The 21,832-nt window shown below is 43.4% G+C and overlaps 1 protein-coding gene across 2 annotated transcripts in view; it reads right to left on the bottom strand.

The window, feature by feature from the left end:
- Positions 1 to 21,832, bottom strand: part of DPF3 (double PHD fingers 3) — a 182,529-nt gene that overhangs the window by 66,052 nt on the left and 94,645 nt on the right. The gene's annotated exons all lie outside the window — the stretch shown is intronic.

Here is a 21,832-nt window from a genome sequence, read left to right as displayed (position 1 = left end):
CCACTTCCAAGTTCTAATTGGGAACGAGATACTTATTGGGTGAGCTCTAGCGATGCTCTGTCACTCCAGGGACAGCTGCTGTGCAAAAGCAAACCAAAGCAATTCCGCTTCCTCAGAAATGCTTACACAAAGCTTATACAAACACTGTGTCACATTGATTCTCTGGACTAGCTGATTCTCATAAACAAATACCACATAACTGTACATCATGATTGATTCTAGTAGATAGTATCTGAGATGGTAAATCCCAGATCCAGGGCTGTAACCCCAATAATCTTCAAATAATAACTCTGTGTGTGTGTGTGTGTGTGTGTGTGTGTGTGTGTGTTTATGTATCCACATGGCACCTAGCTACTGCTGGGTGAATGTAGCCACTGAGCTCATTAACAGGATGTGGCAGGATGTGCCTTAAAGGGCAACTCAGTGGCTCAGTGAGCAATTAAATCTCATGTCAGTTTCAAATGAGAATCTATCAGTGTCACAAGAGTGTAAAGTCTCCATTCCTGTTTCCCACCCTTAGCATTTTTATTTAAGGTGGAGCACTGGGAACAATGGAAGTCAGAAAGAATATCACGAAATATGCCACAGGAAGGAGAGGGGGGGAAACAGATTAAGCCCACTCTTCTTCTGGGAAATATGCAGAGAGAGAAGCTGTCTGTTAGCTGTCGAGTTTGCAAAAGATACCATCTTTTGGGATGGTGCTCTCTGCCAGCAGATGGAGCGCCCCGGGGGAAATGGTGGTGAAAAACCCAGACAAGCTGCATCCATCCATCCATCATATTGCTCATTTCCACATCTCTATAGCATTAAAGTGCAAGTGGGAGGGGGGGAGATTTTTAAAGATTGGGTGGGGGAGAAAATATACAAACATACTTAGTCAAATAGCTGGGTTATTAGCTGGGAAAATGATAAAGTCCGGTCAATGTGGTACCTGGAAATTGCTTGTTTTGTATTTAAAAATTGTGAGCCACATCCACAAAGTCATTTTTATTGGCCTAACAAAGGGAAAGCTTCTCATAGTACTCTAGAATTTTACTCTGGAAGATGTCTTGTGACGCCCTTTCTGCACATACCTCTCCCAATATTGACTTTTACCATCCTCACCACTCCAGACCTCCACATCATTCTCCCAAACCCAGTCCTGTCCACTCCTTCTTTCCCTCACTTTTCTCTTTCAGTTTTGAAACTTCCTTGCAGCCTGCATTATTTGTATAAACGATGATGATTAAAATGTTGTTTATAATATGACACAGCCTTAGCCCAGAGAGCCCCTAAGGCTGAAGTAAGGTGTGAGTGACTTCATCTTGTGAACAAGAGTTTGAAATCATCCAATTAATTTAAGGGGATGTCAGACTTTTAAGGTGCCAGAGCCCTTGAGATAAAAGCTACACTTACACCAGCAAAAAAAGGACACATGTCAAACGTTCTCATAACCATGTATCTCGGCTCATTTTTGTATGAACGCTGTATTGTGCCTTGACTATGGAAGAAAGGATTGCCAGGATCTTATGTGAAAATAAGATCCTGTGATTCTGCCCTAGAACAACAGCTACTTCAAACTGCAGCCCCAAGCAGAGAAATCTTAAATTGCACTAGCAGACAAGATTCTCTGATGTGGGAATGTGAGCAGATGGCTGACAGTGTGCATATGTTGTCTTCGCAGGAAAGCTGCCTAACCATTACCTTCCCCGCACCTAAGTGTGCATGACTAAATTGCCTTAAAGGCAAGACTATGAATACTTTGCAATTAAAAGGGAAAGGTCTGCTCCAAGGTAACCCAACCCAATAACCAGAGAACAACTGAATTCTGCATAATATCATGTATATACTGGTAAAGCTCCATGCTTGAAAGACCTTACTCACTCCTGGTCATCTCGAGAACAGGTGCATGGGAGAAAGTCAGATTTGAACATGAAATATATAATTGGTGATTAGCACACTAACTTTCATTGCAATACCTTAAAGCTATTGCACTGAGAACATAAAAACATCCCTGCTTGATCAAACCAAATGCCTATGTCACCCAGCATTCTGTTCTCGCAGTGGCCAACTAGATGCCTATGGGAAGCCCGAAAGCAGGACATGAATGCTGTAGCACTCTCTCATTCATGACCACCGCCCGCCCCCAGCAACTGGTATACAGAGGCATACTCTGCCTTCAATACTGGAGGTAGTACATAGCCATCACAATTCCTAAATGTTGTTTGAATCATGAATCTATTTATTGGTTTATCGGAGTGTTTATATTGGACTAGATGACCCTCAGGATCCAACTCTACAATTCTATGACTCTATGGCACACTGAGGGAGAGCACACACTGGTGTTTTTCAAATTCCTTGATCTTCCTCTGTGTAGGTGGAGCCCATGCATCTCATGGTGGAGGTGACGTTTGGTCAACTTTCTAGAAGCTTTTGACTTTCTAGTCTTTTGGGTCCCTTCTTTCTCCCTTCCCATTGTATGTGGTGTGCGGTCAATGACAAGACACCCTCCCTTAGTTGTAGAAAACTCTCTTGTAAACCTTAAATCCAAGCATCTCCCCAAAATATTGTAAGAACTTACTGTTTGAGAAACCACTTTTACCAACCAGACATATGACCATTAAAACAAGTTTCAGTTGATTTTAATAATGCTTGAGTCTTCCTGTTTGTTTGTTTAAATAAAACGAGTGTTTTCTTTTTAATCTAAAAGTACTGTTGCCAACCATGCACCCCTAGGACAAGAGCATAAACCATCTACGAGTGAGATAATTTCCCCCCCTTTTGCTGTACTGTACTGAAACAAACTTCTGAAGGATGTTCCTTAAAGAGTAGCGGAGCTTTTTAAAAGCCAGAGACTTGAAAAATTAATGTGGGGAGTATGATTTGGAGAGTAGTGCTCCTTTAGGTCAAATGCACAGCTATTTGAAATTCAAAGACACCCTGCTTCCCCACTGCTATTTATCATACCAGTGCACTGTGGAAGAGTAAAATCCCAGAGTGTACCAATTCTTGGCTTTCTTTCATCTTGTGAGACAAGCTGGCCTTGCTGGAGGGGAAGCAAACCAGCCCAAAGAGTGTCCAATTGCCCTAATGCTCTCTGGAATATTAAACTGCCGGAATACCATAACAACCCCTTAGAAGTTTGATTAGGATGTTACTACCGAACACTGAAACACCGTAAGAGCCCTGCCTGGTTGTTGAAGAAAGTCCAGCATCCGTCACTAACCAGATACCTATGGGGAAGTTGAAAAGCAGGACATGAGAGCATTAGCACTCTCCCACTCTAGCTATCTCACAACTGGAATTTAGAGCCATGCCGCCTCTGATTATAGAATCGTAGAATTATAGCCTTGGAAGGGATCCCAAGGGTCATCTAGTCCAACCCATTGCAATGCAGGAATCTCAGCTCAAGCATCCATGACAGATGCTTGGCCATCCAATCTTTGCTTGCTATGAAGGTGAGTGCACAACCTCCTGAGGGGCCACTATTGAAGAGCTCTTACTGGCAGAGTTTTCTTACTGATGTTAGTCAGAATCTCCTTCCTTGTGACTTGAAGCCATTAGTTTGAGTCCTACCCTCCTGAGCAGGAGACAGTGGCGTAGCATGGGGGGTGCAGGGGGGGCCAGCCGCACCGGGCGCAACATTTGGGGGGGCGCGCGCTCGCACTCGCAGCTCTCTGCCCCTACCTGGCTCACTCTCTCTCACTGCAGTGCTGACTGTGCGAATCCGATCCGAGCTGCCGGGTCGCCGACCACTGTGGAGGGGGAGGGTGCCAGGCGTGCGTTGCAGTGCGGAGAGGAGAGAGAGGGAGGGAGGGACTATCTGGGGGAGGGACAGTGCAGCGGCCGCCCAGCGCAGCGCTGAGCGTGGGAGAGAACCACACCTGACCAGCCCAGGTAGCAGCAAGAAGAAGCTGGCAGCGGCGGCAGGTTAGGGGTTAGGGGCGCAAATTACTCGCCTTGCCCCGGGTTAGGGGGCGCAAATTACTCGCCTTGCCCCGGGTTAGGGGGCACAAATTACTTGCCTTGCCCCGGGTGCTGACAACCCACGCTACGCCGCTGGCAGGAGAGAACAAGCTTGTTCCCTCTTCCACATGACAACCCTTAAGATATTTGAAGATGGCTATCGTAGATCCTCACAGTTTCCTCTTTTTCAGGCTAAATATACCCAGCTCCTAGAGAGCACAACTGGACAGAGAAGTAGGATGACCTATTAATCATCAACAAAAAATAAGCAAGTTGTAATAATGAAAAAGAGAAGAAATATCTCATCATAGGGAGGGGAGGGAACTGGGTCCAAGTGACTGTGTGGCTGCTCCGTCTGGTGCTGATGGGCAGCATCAAGACCCCTGACTCTCCCTTCTTCTCGTTCTTAAACAACCACTTCTGATAGGGGGACCTCTTCAAATAGATCAGTGGTGAGCCATTTTCCTAAAGGCCACCTGCAGCAGTGGATGGGTGATCAGGGGCCACATGCCAGTGGTGTGGACATCGCCTGGTGCACACAGAGACACATGGGGGGGAAGAGCACTTTGAAAGCAGAAGCTGTGCTGCTGACAGCAAGTGCAACCCTCTCTCTCAAAGTCTCTGCCTGCTGATGCGCAAAAGGGCAGACCCCTCTTGCCACTGAAGCAGGGAGGGGGAAAGAACTTTGAAGGCACCAGTGACAGCCGGCACGACCCTGGCTTTCAAAGCCTCTCCCTGCTGAGGCAGAAAAGGGCAAATGCCCCCCTGGCCCAGCAGGGAGAGGAAAGCACTTTTGAAGCAGGGGTCATGTTTGTGACAGCCAGCACAATCCTGATTTCCAAGTCTGTCCTTACCAGGAAGAGATCTCAGTCGTCCCTAAATTCAGAAGCAGGGAAGAAGAAGAGGAGGAGGAGGAGGAGGAGGAGGAGGAGGAGTCTCAGAGCAGCTAACAATCTCTTTTCCCTTCCTCCCCCACAACAAACACTCTGTGAGGTAAGTGGGGCTGAGATACTTCAGAGAAGTGTGACAAGCCCAAGTGTGACAAGCATGTGGAGGAGCGGGGAATCGAACCCAGTTTACCAGATTACAAGTCCACTGCTCTTAACCACTACGCCACACTGGCTCTGGGAGTGCTTGGGCACTTGCAGAGAGCCACATCAAAGGTATGCAAGGGGAAAGGTATTGGTATGTATGGTAGAAATCAGCTAACCAGCTCTGCCAGCAGAGGGCAAGAACTGTGATTGTGCAAGGGGGCTTCCCTCATTTCCTCCCAAATGCTGGCTTGTAGGGGGTTAGGAGAACCACCAGAACGGCACGCAAGGGGAGGAGAGAGGGGATGGTTCCATCTGACAAGCTGAAATGCTTGCACCTACAGAATTATGGAAGAACATGACACTGACTTCCACCCTATGAGTGGTAGGTGTCCAAAAATGTGGAATAGAGTATTTTTCTCTGACAGCTCTCTATATAGAGTACCTTTTTTTTTTTTTTTTTGGAAAGCATGACACATAGCTACCCTGTGCAGAAAAGGTGGCAATCTCTTGGACCACTGTATACATTACGTTGTTAGGTGTACACCTAAGCTATTTTGTATATATCACCCCAAATATGTCAGGTGTAATGGCGGCAGACACATTTGCAAAACATCCCCATCATTCAGGGACCCAGAATCAGCCACAACATATGCTCAGTGACAAGTGTTGGTTACCTCAGTATAATGTGTGAAACAACCTTTAGATATAAAGGAGGTCTAGAGGGGAAGATTATATACCAATTACATCTGAGAGCAGCCAGTATAATCACAATTTCTCAGATACTCTTCCAATCATTTATCAGGTCCCAAACCACCATTTAGAAATCACTGGCTTTGTCAGGTCTTTTAATCACAGATTCCTGTATTTGACTTCATCCCCTTATACTCTCTGAGGTTTAAAACGGGAGGAACAAGATAACTTTCTTCACTTTGGTTTCTAGTCAATTAAATGGGAACACACACACACTCTTAAAACACACTGTCAAATATCTATCCAGAATGCTCCACAAAGCTATCTGAAGAACTGCACATGTAAATAGCTTAATAAAGAACGTGTTTTAAAGTATTGTCAGTCCAACTGTGACTGCCCTCTGAAAACAAAATATTTCAGATGATTTCTAAGCAGTTGGGAGGTTTGTGTGTATCCTGTCATAGGAACTATGCAGAAACAGGAAGATAAAGCTCTTTCAGTAGAGCACCTGATAAACAACAAGAACAAACTTATAAAAGTTCTCTCCTGTAGGTTCTATGATTCATATTACCAATGCTTTTTTTCTTTAAAAAATGTTTAGGGGTACTCTCATCTTCCTACTCATATTGAAATACTGCCCCTCAATGAGGCCAAACTTAGATTCACAAAATGTTTAGGGGTATGCGTACCCCTGCGTACCCCCAGAAAAAAGCACTGCATATTACTATAAAAATATTGTCCCAGAAATCTCCACAATCGATCAAGTAAGTATCCTAGGTATAAAGAGGGGGCAATTCATAGAAACATTTTTAGACAGAAAAGTCACTCACTTTACCATTTTGGATACTGCTTGAGGGGCAAAGTCAGTATATTTCCACACAATATCCAAAATGATTAACTGGTCTTAAGAATCAGTTTTCTGCATGTGGAAACCTTGCAAATGCTCCCAGGAAAAAAGGAAGAGCTACTTATGTGGGGTGGGGGGAGGACTGCTGAACAAAACCATATTCCTGATTCAGTACTGATGGGATGAGCTCCTTCATCACAACAACCATATTAATTGGCCTAGCATAATACAATATACGGCTAGCCTGTCAGTACTTACTCATGCCCCGAGCTCTGGACTAACCAAGTCAAAATGGACGAGAGAGAAATGAGGCTGTAGGGATGGACACCAGCATGTTGCTTCCACCCTGTCTCACCCTAAGATTTGACAATCAAACCAAAGGACAGGAAACTGCATGTTTGTGTTGTCTACTGCAGATATGTAGGGGTGATGGGAGGCTTTGCATTCTCCTCGAGAGTTTTGCCTGGCTAGAATGTGTCCACAAACTGTGAGAAGGCCTCTTGCTTGCCTGGGTGTGCATATATGTAAAACTGGACTACAGTGCTACCTCGGGTTAAGAACTTAATTCGTTCCGGAGGTCTCTTCTTAACTTGAAACTGTTCTTAACCTGAGGTACCACTTTAGCTAATGGGGCCTCCCGCTGCCTCTGTGCCACCTCCGCCGCACGATTTCTGTTCTCATCCTGAAGCAAAGTTCTTAATCCAAAGTACGATTTCTGGGTTAGCGGAGTCTGTAACCTGAAGCGTCTGTAACCTGAAGCGTCTGTAACCCGAGGTACCACTGTACTGTACAAAGATAAAATTTACATTCTGGGTTCTGCCCCCTTCTGCCTCTGCCCCCCCCCCCGGCATGTGGTCCTTGAAAGGTTTCCCAGAACAGAGTGCGGCCCCTGGTCTGGAAAGAGTTCCCCATCCCTGCTATTTGCAGGGATACGGAAAGAGTTTTGTCATGGAGTCATTAGCACTACTAGTCTTCCCAAATGGTGGCAAGAGATGTGTAATTTTATTATACAGTGGTGCCCCGCAAGACGAATGCCTCGCAAGACGGAAAACTCGCTAGACGAAAGAGTTTTCCGTTTTGGAGGTGCTTTGCAAAACAAATTTCCTATGGGCTTGCTTTGCAAGACGAAAATGTCTTGCGAGTTCCTGCGGGGTTTTTTCCCTCCCCCCCCCCTTTTTCTAAGCCGCTAAGCCGCTTATCCGCTTATCCGCTAAGCCGCTAAAAGCCGCTAAACCGCTAATAGCGCTAATCCGCTAAGCCGTCAATGGGCTTGCTTCGCAAGACGAAAAAACTGCTAGACGAAGAGAATCGCGGAACGGATTCTTTTCGTCTTGCGAGGCACCACTGTACCAATAAGAGGTGTCTGTAAAGGGAATTTCTGCCTGCTACCGGAGGGTATGCCAGAAGCTTTTATATAAAGTTTAGATAAAAAATACGAGCACTGAAATAAACAAGATTTCTGGCAGCAGAGAATATGCAGATGGGGAAAATGTGCCCTGCGGGCTCAGCAAGAATCAGAATGGTGGGAGAAAAGAGAAACTGTGAACAAGGTAACATTCAAAGTCTCTGGGGTATCATTCCGGGGGGTGGGGAGCTTTAGCCAAAAATGCAGCATATAGAGTTGGAAGCCTTAACATAGCTGAAAGGTTCATAGTGCAAAAAATCAGAAATGGAAACACACAGCAGAGAGTAAAATGGGCCTGTTTGCCCTGAGGATATAGAGAGAACTGGTCAGATTCAGCTGATGAACTGAAGGTTTTGGCCCAGAGAACAAGAGATGGCAATCTGCTTGTGACTGCTGGGCTGGCCACAGAGGACTGGACCAGATGGACTGATCTAGCAAAAGCAGCAAGGCAGTTCTTTTGGAGAATACACCCAGAATATGACCGTGCGTATCTGAAAGTGAAACATGGGAGTTATCAGCCTCTGCCATCTATCCAAATGACAGCATAAACTGTGGGAAGTGGAGACAAATCCCCACACTCAATAAATTATTCTCAGTGCCTCCGCCTTCCCTGACCAAAAATAGCAAAGACTGTGAGGGGAGGAGAACTGCATCTGAGGAGAAAAGCAAATGATAATGAAGGGGGTGAGTAGTGGTGCCTCTGTATTTCCCTTCATTTGATTAATGAGGAGCCAAGAAGCTGCGGGTTTGGGAGAAAAGATTGATGGCTGCAGAGAGGCTCCACATTGCGGAGATGAATGACTGGTCATCTGCCCTTGATGTGCAATGAAATGTCTTTTCTAAACAGCCGTGCCAAATGCAGGCATGTCATGTTCCTTTTAGAAAGACAGATAAACACCAGGCAGATGGAGCCACCTGGGGTGCCTTGCCCCTCAGAAGGAAGGAGAGCGCAGGCTCCTTTGGGTACTCTGGCAAGGTCAGTGTGTTCGTTCGTTAACATCTGGCCATGAGATTCATTAAACTACGTTCCTTCTCCTTCCCACCCACCCCACTCCCCCACAACAGTCATCTGTCTGCAGAACATGAGCAAGGCCTAGCCTAGGTGCCTTGCCGGCGAGGGAGGAAAGGACTTTAGGAGCTGAAGAGAATGATGTAATAAGCTCATCAATCTGTGGATATCTTTGGCTGGTGAGCTGCTCTTCTACAGCTAGTGTGGAAGATGGAACAGCCCAAACGGCACAGTGGGCTGGGAGACGTCTTATCTCCATTAACGTGTTCTGCATGCATCAAAGCAGTAGGAGACCTATTAAGATTCAGGATTGAAGGACTGCAAAGAGAAGTTAGGTATGCTTTGGTTCAAGCCATCATGCTGACAGTTTAGATGCCTTTCAGGCATCATTTCTAAGAGGAAGTTGATTGATTTGTCCATTCAGATATGAGAAGCTAGAATCACAAAACTATAGAATTAGATAGATAGGGAAAGCCCCTTGCCTCTGGTGAGGAATTTGCCTGATCAAAACTTTAATCTCCCCTCAAAAAAAATCTTTTTTTTCTTTTTGCTTGAGCAGAAACATCTGCTCCAAAATGTTGTTTTCAGAGAAATTCAGGGAGAACTAGGTTTTAATGTCATAGTGTTTTACATTGTGGTTTTAATTTATCTATTGTATTTTATGGCTTTAACAGAATGACCACTGTATTCTGCTCTGGTCAGACCTCACCTGGAGTACTATGTCGAGTTCTGGGCACCACAGTTCAAGAAGGACACTGACAAACTGGAACGTGTCCAGAGGAGGGCAACCAAAATGGTCAAAGGCCTGGAAACGATGCCTTATGAGGAACGGCTAAGGGAGCTGGGCATGTTTAGCCTGGAGAAGAGGAGGTTAAGGGGTGATATGATAGCCATGTTCAAATATATAAAAGGATGTCACATAGAGGAGGGAGAAAGGTTGTTTTCTGCTGCTCCAGAGAAGCGGACACGAAGCAATGGATCCAAACTACAAGAAAGAAGATTCCACCTAAACATTAGGAAGAACTTCCTGACAGTAAGAGCTGTTTGACAGTGGAATTTGCTGCCAAGGAGTGTGGTGGAGTCTCCTTCTTTGGAGGTCTTTAAGCAGAGGCTTGACAACCATATGTCAGGAGTGCTCTGATGGTGTTTCCTGCTTGGCAGGGGGTTGGACTCGATGGCCCATGTGGTCTCTTCCAACTCTATGATTCTATGATTCTATGATTCTATGATTCTATGATTTTGCCCTGCAAGATGGCATGAAAGTCTTTTGAGGGGGGAAGCCCCATAAACTATGTGTATTTTACCATATTATTGGCAGATACAGTAGCTGCAGGCATATACCCTCAAGTTAACATTATCATTGTTTGCTGACAGGCTTGTAATCCATAGCAGCACATACAGATCTAACATCACTGCTTTCAGTTCTCCTGCTGTGCTTGCACCTTGCAGAGCAATGAGCATTAGATTACAATGACAGATGTATGTGAAGGATCATCTGTGGGTACAGCATTACTTTAAATTCCCTGCTAGGGTGAACTTCATTCTAGCGAAAGGGATCTTACAGAGAATGACACTTTGTCTTCTGCTTATGATACTCACAATCCAAACTTCGCCTATTTTTCTTTCTTATAGCATATGCTGTTTGTTAAATGATCATAAATCGATTGGCTCTACACAGGGTGCTGTTTTATTACCTTTTTTCTTGTGGTAGTATTTCCAAAGTCATAGGAGTCTGAAGTATAAGTTTAAGCCAGTGTACTCAAAGTGGAACGGGGATAGGATCATAGCTGTCAACGTTTCTCTTTTTTTAAAGGGAAATTCCCTTATTCCGAATAGGATTCCTCGCAAGAAACAGGAAAAGTTGACAGCTATGGATAGGATATAAAGACAAGCCACTTTTCAGGCACACCTATAACCATCTTCTTAAGAGGCATAATTGAGGCTGGCCTAACCATCTTCCTTTCTCCCAATATTGGGCCCATTTAAGAGCATATTACTGCCCCCCCCTTTTTTCATGCACACTGGAAGGTCAGGTAAAGATAAAGAACTCCTGGATGGTTAGGTCCAGTCAAAGGCGACTATGGGGTTGCGGCGCTCATCTTGCTTTCAGGCCAAGGGAGCTGGCGTTTGTCCATAGACAGCTTTCCAGGTCATGTGGCCAGCTTGACTAAACCGCTTCTGGCACAACGGAACACCATGACGGAAGCCAGAGCGCACGGAAACACTGTTTACCTTCCCGCCACAGCGGTACCTATATATCTACTTGCGCTGGTGTGCTTTTGAACTGTTAGGTTGGCAGGAGCTGGGATAGAGCAACGGGAGCTCACCCCGTTGTGGGGATTTGAACCGCTGACCTTCTGACTGGCAAGCCCAAGAGGTTCAGTGGTTTAGACCACAGCACCACCCGCATCCCTTATCATTCCTTCACATATATACACAGGTGCAACTTTAGTTATTTTTCCCCTGCCAGATGTTGATGCAATACCAAACTCACTTTATGAACTCAAAAAATAGTGCATTAGAGATATGATCTCTGAGTGAGGCCTTAACAAACCATAGCATATACATATATCTTGCTTCAGGGTAAATTACATCAGCTCTCCTTCCCATGCATACCCACTTCCATATACCCCATACAAATGCATTTATTACTTGGAAAGTGCAAGTGTTTGCCAGGTCTGAATGTTTTAGCATAAAATACCTGCATTTTATTAGGACATGAAGCACAAAATGTAGGGAAATATTGAAATGAATTGCAAACCAGTAAAAAACATATTTAATATCCATCAAGTGTAAAATGATTATGAGGCTGTAAAATGTTTACCCAGGAGAAGAATAAAGATGACAGATTGAAAACATTCGCTGAAGAAAAGGGGAGAATAATAGATGGGGACAAAGGAAAATTATCTTTTAGCTCTTACTGCTCTCTATGTATCCATAAAACTTGGCTTGTAACATTTCAAAATGGAATTTAATATCATTTATTGCGTATTCATTGAAAGTATACACTGGAGAGGAGGAGGGGGAGAATCACTGTTTAAATATTATCGTATTTCAACCTCCTAAACAGTTTAATCTGCCAAAGAGACCTATAAAACGGAATAAAATTAAAAGATCACATTTTAATGAAATACAATTCCGCATTTCTTTTAACACATAGCACATATGAAAATTTGCATTGATTCCTTACACACTTATTACTGCATCAACTTTATAGAGTTCTGGCTTAACTAGACACCACATGGGAGATATGGCCAATAGTGTCTCCCCAGTAATGCTTGGTAAAAATAATAAAAAATATTACATCTCCATCTTTAGGGGCAGACTACAGGCTCCCCCCACGGTTTCTAAAAGTCTTAGAAACCAGCAGGGGTGGGGTGGGGTCAATTCAGTTTTGGACCATGCTGGGGGAAGAGGTTTTTCCTTTTCCCCCATGCAGTTTTCCCAGTTAAAAAACCACACAGAGAACCTTCTATTTGACACTCAGGGCAAATGTATGGCATACTGGAATCATACCTATATGATGATTTTGCACATGAGGAAAAACCAACAGTTTGGAGGGAACTTCTGGTACTTGTTACTTGTAGACCACATAGAGATGACTGCAGTTAAATGGCATATAAATTGAAAGAAAGATAAAACAGCTCTAAATTTAAAAAATGACACAGTCAAATCACAAAAACTAGTTTCAGCTCCTGTTCTAGCAGGTGGGTGTAGCACACAATCCCTTTAATTGACTCATAGTTATTGTTTTTGTGTTGCAGTTTTTAAATTAAGCCGCTAGGTCATTGTAAATATTCTTTTTAAAAAATAACTGCCACTGAGTCTTGTTCAAAAGGTGGACAAGGAGGGGTGGTGTGCTCTAGCCTTCTCCTGTGCCCAGCATAGAAGCCAAGCAGGTTACCAGAGGAAGGAATAATAATAATAATAATAATAATAATAATAATAATAATAATTTATTTCTACCCTGCCCATCTGGCTGGGTTTCCCCAGCCACTCTGGATGGCTTCCAACATAGATTAAAAATACATCAAAATGTCACACATTAAAAACTTCAACAGGGCTGCCTTCAGATGTATTCTAAATGTCAAGTAGTTGTTTATCTCTTTGACATCTGATGGGACGGTGTTCCACAGGGTGGGCGCCATTACTGAGAAGGCCCTCTGCCTGGTTCCCTGTAACCTCACTTCTTGCAGTGAGGGAACCACCAGAAGGCCCTCAGAGCTGGACCTCAGCGTCCAGGCAGAATGATGGGGGTGGAGATGCTCTTTCAGGTATTCTGGGCTGAGGAAGATCAGACACCTGCCCCCCCCCCAGTGTCCCTATTTTCCAGTGACAGTTTCAGATTTACAGAAGCCATCCAGGATCCCTCCTCTAGACCCAGTATAGAAATGCAGTGGGCTGCTGCAGGAATGATGGGAGTACCCTGGTTCTCCTCTTTCAACTCCCAACAGACTACAAACATTTTTTGCAGGCCAATGACATTCATGGGCTTATTACACTGTCAGTACATCCACTTTTAGCAAAGGCATAAAAGAGCTTGCTAGTACAGTTGTACCTTAGATCCCAACGCTTTGCGAGCTGAACGTTTTGAATCCCAAACGCCGCAAACTCAGAATCGTGTGTTCTGGTTTGCAAGTGTTCTTTGGAACCCGAACATCCAACGCAGCTTCCAATTGGCTGATGGAGCTTCCTGCAGCCAATCGGAAGCCGTGCCTTGGTTTCTGAACGTTTTTGACTTATGGAACGGATTCCATTCAACTTCTGAGGTACCACTGTACTTGCAGTCACAGAAGCACAGAGTAATAGGTGAAACAATGTTCATACTTCATACCCAATCTTGATGTGTGACATCCTTTAGCTATAGTACAGTGGTACCTCGGGTTACATACGCTTCAGGTTACAGACACTTCAGGTTACAGACTCTACTAACCCAGAAATATTACCTCGGGTTAAGAACTTAGCTTCAGGTTGAGAACAGAAATCGTGTGGCAACAGTGGAAGGCCCCATTAGGTAAAGTGGTATCTCAGGTTAAGAACAGTTTCAGGTTAAGAACGAACCTCCAGAATGAATTAAGTTCTTAACCTGAGGTACCACTGTACTCCATGCCTAGAACAATTACATGGATAGCTATGCCAATGTAAAACATGGAGGCAGGAACCAGGCTGTAGTTTTTCTGAGGATTGGCAGAAGATCTGGGAATGAGAGCATATCCCATCATTCTCTAAACTGCTTAGAAAAAGAGTATATTGAACTAGCAGTATGTCTGTATTCCCTTCCTTCCCCCAAAAAAGAGTAAAAAGCTGCACATTTGAAGTGCATGAACACAGCAGCACATGAAAACCCAGGGCCATGATCCTAGACAGCCATATCCCTACACACTAGGGAGTTAAGCTCACACAACCAGAAAAGTTTTGGAAGTTTTTACTGCTGCCACTCAGGTGACAGAATAGGTAAAACACATTGCCATATACAAGCAGCATGCTTATTCAGCCAGGAAGTTGGCTGCAATTAAAAACTTTTAAAAATTTCCAGCTGTGTGCACATTTCTCCCATCACCTGCATAAATGACGGGCTAGCATTGCAGTCACAAATCTGAGCACCTGTACTGGCTGGAGTTACAAAAAGTTACAGTGACAGATCTTTTATGGTTATACGTTTCTATTTTGCACCTGTGCTTTTGGTGTAGCAGTCAGGAATTTAAGTGCACAGTTTTATGTTAATCCCATGAACAAACTCACTTCTGACATACATCAGCTTAAATGAAAGCAGAATCAATCCCCATACACACAAAATAAATCCTGTAATATTACTCCCTCTACTGGCTCTAAAACAGTAGTTTTCTGTACTGATTCAAGGCATGGAAATATATTTTCTTTAAAAAAAAAAGAATTCTACAAATTGAAGAGATGGGAACTACTTATGGTGTTTTGTCATTACTAAAGGCAAACAAGCACTATAAATAAATCTTTTTCTTCTGAAAATACTGGAGAAGCACTGAAGTTTGACTCTGAAGCAACAGTTTGTTTTTCCCCTGTAATCTTGACCAGATGTTTTCCCCACCATGCAAATAACATCACATGGAATTATTATTATTATTACTGTATTATTATTAATACCCCATCCATTGGGCTGGGTTACCCCAGACACTCTGGAGAAAGAAGGGAGCTACACTCCCTAGTCCAGCTTCCTGTTGACTCTGCCCTGTCTGCACATTGGGGGGAAGATCTGATCTGTAGGCTGTCTCCATCTGCATCTTCTGCCTGTCTATCTAGTAAAAAGTACAACAGGACCCCCAACACTGCTGGAGGCAGGGAGGACTTTGGTAATGATAAGTAGAGCGACAATTTTTTTCAGAGAATGTGGCTTATTTCATAGTAAAAAAATATGCAGTAAATCTTACACAACGTGTTATCTCAAAAAGCAGATTACACGTCAAATATTTATTCACAGATTGAAGTAGCCATGTTACGTTTCTATATAACGTATTAGCTTCATTAAACAGTATATCTGGGGCAGTCATTCTGAAGGACTAGCAATTTTGCTATTAAATCACAGGAAGCAAAGTCAGCTGAATGCCACTGGTAAAAGAGTAAGTTGTCACATGTTACAAGAAGCGCAGAAAGAAGGCAGCAAACATTTCCAGAGCTTAAAAGAATGAGTATTGCCGGTGCTGTGTAAATGGGGATTTTCATATATCAAAAAGGCAAACTGTGTGGTATGGGGAAGGTGTGTAATCTGCAATTAACATGGAGGGGATGCTTTATCTAAATGGACAATATCAGTCAATCTATCAATTAGACTTTTATCCTGGCCACCTCCCATTTTATCCCCACAACACTGTGATGTAGCATAGGCTGAAGGCTAGTAACTGGCCCAAGAACAGCCTGTGAACTTTGAACTTGTGCCTTCCCAATCTAACTGCCATACCACACTGGATCTGTCTCCCATTAAGCTGTTTGCACCCTGTCTCTCCTAAAGGTAAAGGTAAAGGGACCCCTGACCATTAGGTCCAGTCGTGGCCGACTCTAGGGTTGCGGCGCTCATCTCGCTTTATTGGCCGAGGGAGCCGGAGTACAGCTTCCGGGTCATGTGGCCAGCATGACTAAGCCGCTTCTGGCGAACTAGAGCAGCGCACAGAAACGCTGTTTACCTTCCCGCCGGAGCAGTACCTATTTATCTACTTTGATGTGCTTTCGAACTGCTAGGTTGGCAGGAGCTGGGACCGAGCAACCGCCAACCTTCTGATCGGCAAGTCCTAGGCTCTGTGGTTTAACCCACAGCGCCACCCGCGTCCCTTCTCTCTCCTAACGGAGCAGGCATTGACCACTTCTGTTCTACTTCCACATAGCCCTATTTGTTTGTATGCCACCATGCTATCTGTCAAAGGGTACCTCCAGATGGGTGATACCTTGCACTACCCAATCATTGATCTTCCACTGAAAGTTATTACTGGAATTGCAACCAACTATTCAATCCATTGAAGGTACTGCACTTTTTCTACGCGCGCATCCCACTCTAATCCGCCCCCCCCAATAAAATGATACGTGGATCGTGTTAAATAAATAAATAAATAAATAAATAAATGTTTTCCACAAAAGTGAGCATGACAGAACAGCGGTGATGGAGAATAGCAACTCATCTGAGCTGTTGTTGTTTTTTAAGCCCCCCCCCCCCATCTTTCCATTCTTGCTCTAGTGCTTGATTGATAAGGTACATCTGCTGAAATATTCCCTCTTCTACAGAACTATGAAAGGGAGAGAGAACTCTTTTGCATCTGGCCAGCCTAGTTGGAGAGCATGGATGCCAAGGGAGCCTCTTAGCTGGGATTTGGAAGGGGGAAGAGCCTCTGAAGACTAGATCTAGGCATGTGCACAAGCCAAAGTATCACTAGTGATGATTGGTGGAAATGAAAGAAAGAAGTATGCCCAACACTTGTTAGGATTAACCCTCAAACTTTTCAAGGCTATTTGAAGTTGTCTAGGATCTTATACACACATACATACAATAGAACACACCTTCTAACACCTGATAAAAAGAGGGAAGATTATTAGTTGGGGAGAGTTGTGTTTTTTCAAGCTGTCTCTGCGATAACAAAAACCTTGGCAGCCCTTCTTTGCTTCCCAAGTCTCCTCCTGAGTCAACAAGCCATTGAAAAGACCTTTTGCCCAGTAAAACAAATGTGATTACAGAAGCCGAGCTGAACACAGGAATGCAAACAGAGATCTGCATGTAAGCAGGGCTAACCTTACACACACATAAACCCAGATGCCATATTACACTCACTGACAAGAAAGAAAGAAAAAATGAGATTGCCCTCTCCTTTCCCCCCACACCCCAAAATGGTGTGTTGGTGAAAATGCTACTCCTGTAAACAGTTAAGGACAGTAACACGGAATGAAGGACATCAGTCAGGCAGTTGAAACCACGTACAAAGTATTTTGCTTCCTCAGATTAGAATCCCTCTCTGCTGAAGGCCACCTGCTATCTCTCAGGAATGAACTAAGCCATGGGCAGTTCAAACTCCACAGTGACGCATGAAGGACTCAGAAAGGGGAGAGGGACAGTCAAGCAACTCTTCGTCTCTCCCAACGCCTGGTCTTTAGCTCTCCCTGGTTCCAGCATCTATGTTCAGCACTGCTTCTTAATAAGAAACAGGTGCTGGTTCTTTTCTAGCATTATTCTGTTCATGAATGTTATCCTCTTTCTTCCTCCTCCGCCCCATTAGAATAGAATTGCAACGATACGTTCTATTCTAATTTCTAAAATCAAAAACCCCTCTTCAAAACGTTTGAACAAACACAGGGGGAACTAGAAGGGAAGAGGAGGAAATAGACTGCCTGAAAGATTGGGGGGGGGGGAGCTGAAGAGAAGGGAACTGCCTTCAAACCAGAATTTATGTACGGTATGTTTTGTTTGAGCAGCCAAAAGCAGGGAAAACAGGGCTCGCAAACCCACTTCTCCGAGCACCCAAGGAAAAGTTAACTGGATAGCTGGGAGGAGTGAGGTTGGCTCACAGCTTAGGATACAGTGAGGTGGCTGGGGGGGGGGGGGGACTGAGAGAAATATCAAAAAAGGAGGAAGGCAAGCCTAAATGTAAAGATCAGTACCTTGTGCCACTGGTCACTTTACATAAAGACCACACAGGCCGCATTGCCTTTTTTTTTTTTTTTAAGGTCAAAAAGGTTTGAGAAAAAAATCAATACTCCTTTGTGGGTCCTAAATAAATCACACGTTCATATTACCAGGCACTGTAAATCAATAGATATTCAATGGGTGCACGTGCACTTGAGACTTTAATAGAGCACAGGCATGCTGGAATGTTGGGCAATGGGCTGTGCAGAGGAATCACATTCAGTCCATGCCCCTCAGGACACAGTCTGCGTTCCACCACAGAGGCAGAGGGCTGGCTCATCATGCCCATCATGTTGTGTTTTTGTGCTTTCCCACCTCTCTAAATTGGAGGTGGGAGAGCTGGGGCATTCCAAGTAAACGCATATCTGTAAACCTCTTTGAGGAAAGCACTCCAGAATTGGGGGGGGGGCACCACTGAGAAGGTCCTCTCTGTGGTAGGCATTTGGCTCACAATTTTTGATGAGTGCACCCAAAGCAAGCTCCCCACCGAAGGTCTTCAAGTATGGGTAGGTAGGTCGTCTGTCAAATATGGGTAGGTAGGTCGTCTGTCAAATATGGAGGTAGGTCGTCTGTCAAATATCCTGGTCCTAAGCTCTAAGGAGCATTTAATGGTCAAAAGCAGACCAAGTTCCTTTCACATATGATCCCTCTTAAATCCATTCTGCCTCATTCCCACAATCATCTGTGGTTTTATTTTAAAAATTCATATTTAAAGACAGACTGAAATAAAATATTTTGAAAGTATTCCATGTCAAAATACATGTTGCAACATTCAAAGAAGCATACTGTAAAATTTGAGGGATAGCTATGTTCCAATCTGCACATTACTCCAGAAACTGTGGTTCATACTGGAGTACAAAAACCCAATGAATTCCTAAAACATCCCCACTTGACCCAGGCCCAGTAGCTAGTTGATAGACTTCTTTTCCAAATACCTGGTTTGTTGTTTTTTAGCCATCTAACTAAGGTGGATATCCACACACACCTATCTGGGAATAACTCAGAGGAACTTCCTTCTGAGTAGATGTGTATAGGATTGAATTTGTAGTGGCTATCATCACACGTTCAGCGCCAAATCCAATAAGTGAAAGATGCATTATGTGGAGTGGTAACGCTATGTGAGGTTGCCTGGATTAGTTTTTCCTTTTGTGTCTGCCAATATGGGGTTGAGGGATAGTAGCAATGTTCAGCAAGTCATCTGTCTGGTCAAAGAAAAGGAGCCTTGGTTTGGTGTTCAGAGCTCTGGCATATTTACTCAGATTGTGTCCTTGGCCAAGTCATCCACCCACAGAAGAGGCTGCCTGTCGTATCTTTGCAAGATTTACTGCTCTGGACTTGCCTGTTTCCAATCAAGAGGCAAGCCCAGATTAGTGACTCATGCAGAAACAAATCTTTATGGAGTCTTCTGAGGAGAAATAATTCTTGCTTTTACATACTCTCCACATAAACTTCTTCAGATGGAAAATTTGAATTTAAATTCAGAAGAATGTATGCTTCAATTACTAAAAGTTTAAGAAATGCTCTCCTTGCATCTAAAAAGGGCTATGAATTGCAGATTAGCTGACTTTTCAGACCTGCAGCTAACACCTTTAATCTTGCAAAAACTTGCAACCTCCTCTTGGAGAGTGAGGAGGGCAATAGGGAAACTCCCTTGGGACAATTCCTCCCCTTTGCTCCCCCCCCCCCAGCTTTGTGGATTCTCAGATATATCAGTATTTTCCCACAAGGTTATCAAAAAAGCTGAGCATGCTGCAGAAAATTTACTGTGGGTTGTTGTGGTATGCTGCCACAATGTTCTTCTGACACATTCTCTCCTCCAAAAACCTTTCCTTGATTTTTCACAGATAACTATTTGTAATTCCTAAATACTTTATAGAACACAATGTGACTAAATCACTATTTCAAGTTGATACTGCAGATGAACTTAGACATTGTTTCTGCCATAATAAATAAATGTTTAATATGACTCTGTTGGGTTTTCTTTTCAGACAAGAATTAACATCACCAGACTCTTGATCATGTTATCTTACAGCATCAGAGTGAACAACCCTCCCAGGATACCATAGTCAAAGGGCACTCGAAAACAGCTACTTAGCATTTGATCACAGTAGATAAAAGAGTCCATAATTACTGTTAAATGAGTACGTACAGACAGACACATAAATTAAATTGTGCGGTGCTGGACAATGACATTTGGTTTCAGAGAGATTTCCCATTTTCTACTGTATGGCTGGAGGGAGGAGTTGTAGAAACATGCTAATATGAAAAAAGGCTTTTGGGTTTATTCATTAAATACTTTATTTTTTTGTGGCTGAGACATGACTAAGTGTTGAGCATACTATAGATAGATTAGATATTAGGATTGCTGCGGTTAGATTTATTACACATCTCAGTTAGTATCCTAAACAGACTTTAGTTTGGTTTCCATTATTGACCATCTGGCTACTTTCTGTGATGAAGCCAAATGTGATTAAGCCAAATTAAGATCCAAATATGCCCAATTTTGCAATGGTTCAAACATAGAAGACCTATTCTTTACCACTGGGTCTTCTCTCTCTGGTGAAAAAAATGGAATCTGAACAAACGAGAAAACACACACAAAACACATACCAACACACACACCAGTTTAGTTCTATGTGGCTTGCAATAGGGATTGGAGTCTTCCTGTTTGCCCAGAAGAGGCTGCCACTTTTGTGGGATTTTATCAAGAGTAAATCATGCAAGTAAAGATACAATTAGACATCCAGATGCTCCTCCTCTCCAAAACTGAACAGTATGAGAACACCCTCCTTCTGATGAATATTTAAGCACTAGAAACTGCTAGTGCTTTAACTGCTAACAATAAAGAAGCACAAGGGTTTTCCCTTCTTCATTTCTTAATAGCTTGGCAATGAGGAGGAAATCAGAAAACAGCAAAGCTGGAAATATAAAGGAACGCATACATACGCATTTATATTGTTTTATTTACTTAAGTATTTGTTTGAAGCATTTTTATATCATTTACAAATGTCAACACTGGGACGGTACTTGTCCTCAGGTTTACAATCTACATTCAAGGTGTGTCACTGTCCTGGATTGCCTTCAGTGCAGTGACAACTACAGTTCCCATGATTCCTTGTGACACACCATGCATATAAGCACACACACACACATTATTGAAGGGTTTCCTACACATTGCATTGCAAGGGCTGCATGACTACTTTTTTCAGGTGGTTGTGATTATCTGCTGAACTATGCAGGAAACTACAACACACAAAAATATTTTCCCATATGGAATTGCTCCCACAGTTGTTTCACAGACAACCATGCTATGGCTGTAATGGATGAATGGAGCCTTAGCAAACATTTATTAGAATATGCCATCATGAGACATAACACTCAAGAGATACATTTCCCTACGAAACGTCAAGTGTTAAAATTGAGAAAAACACTTGGCCCCAACATAAATACTGCAGTTTCCCACAGTATGATGATGATGATAATAATAATAATAATAATAATAATAAGAAGAAGAAGAAGAAGAAGAAGAAGAAGAAGAAGAAGTTGTTGATGATGATGATAACAACAATAATAAGAATGTTTCTACCCCACCCATCTGGCTGGGTTTCCCCAGCCACTCTGGGCGGCTTCCAACAAAATATTAAAGATACATTAAAACATCAGTCATTAAAAACTTCCCTAAACAGGGTTGCCTTCAGATGTCTTCTAGTTGTTTATTTCTTTGACATCTGATGGGAAGGTGTTCCACAGGGCAGCCGCCACTACC

The sequence above is a fragment of the Podarcis cretensis genome (assembly GCF_951804945.1).
Source record: "Podarcis cretensis genome assembly, chromosome: 1".
In the NCBI taxonomy this organism is placed as follows: domain Eukaryota; kingdom Metazoa; phylum Chordata; class Lepidosauria; order Squamata; family Lacertidae; genus Podarcis; species Podarcis cretensis.
The sequence above is the reverse complement of the archived record's forward strand: the minus strand, read 5'-3'. Positions and strand labels throughout refer to the sequence as shown.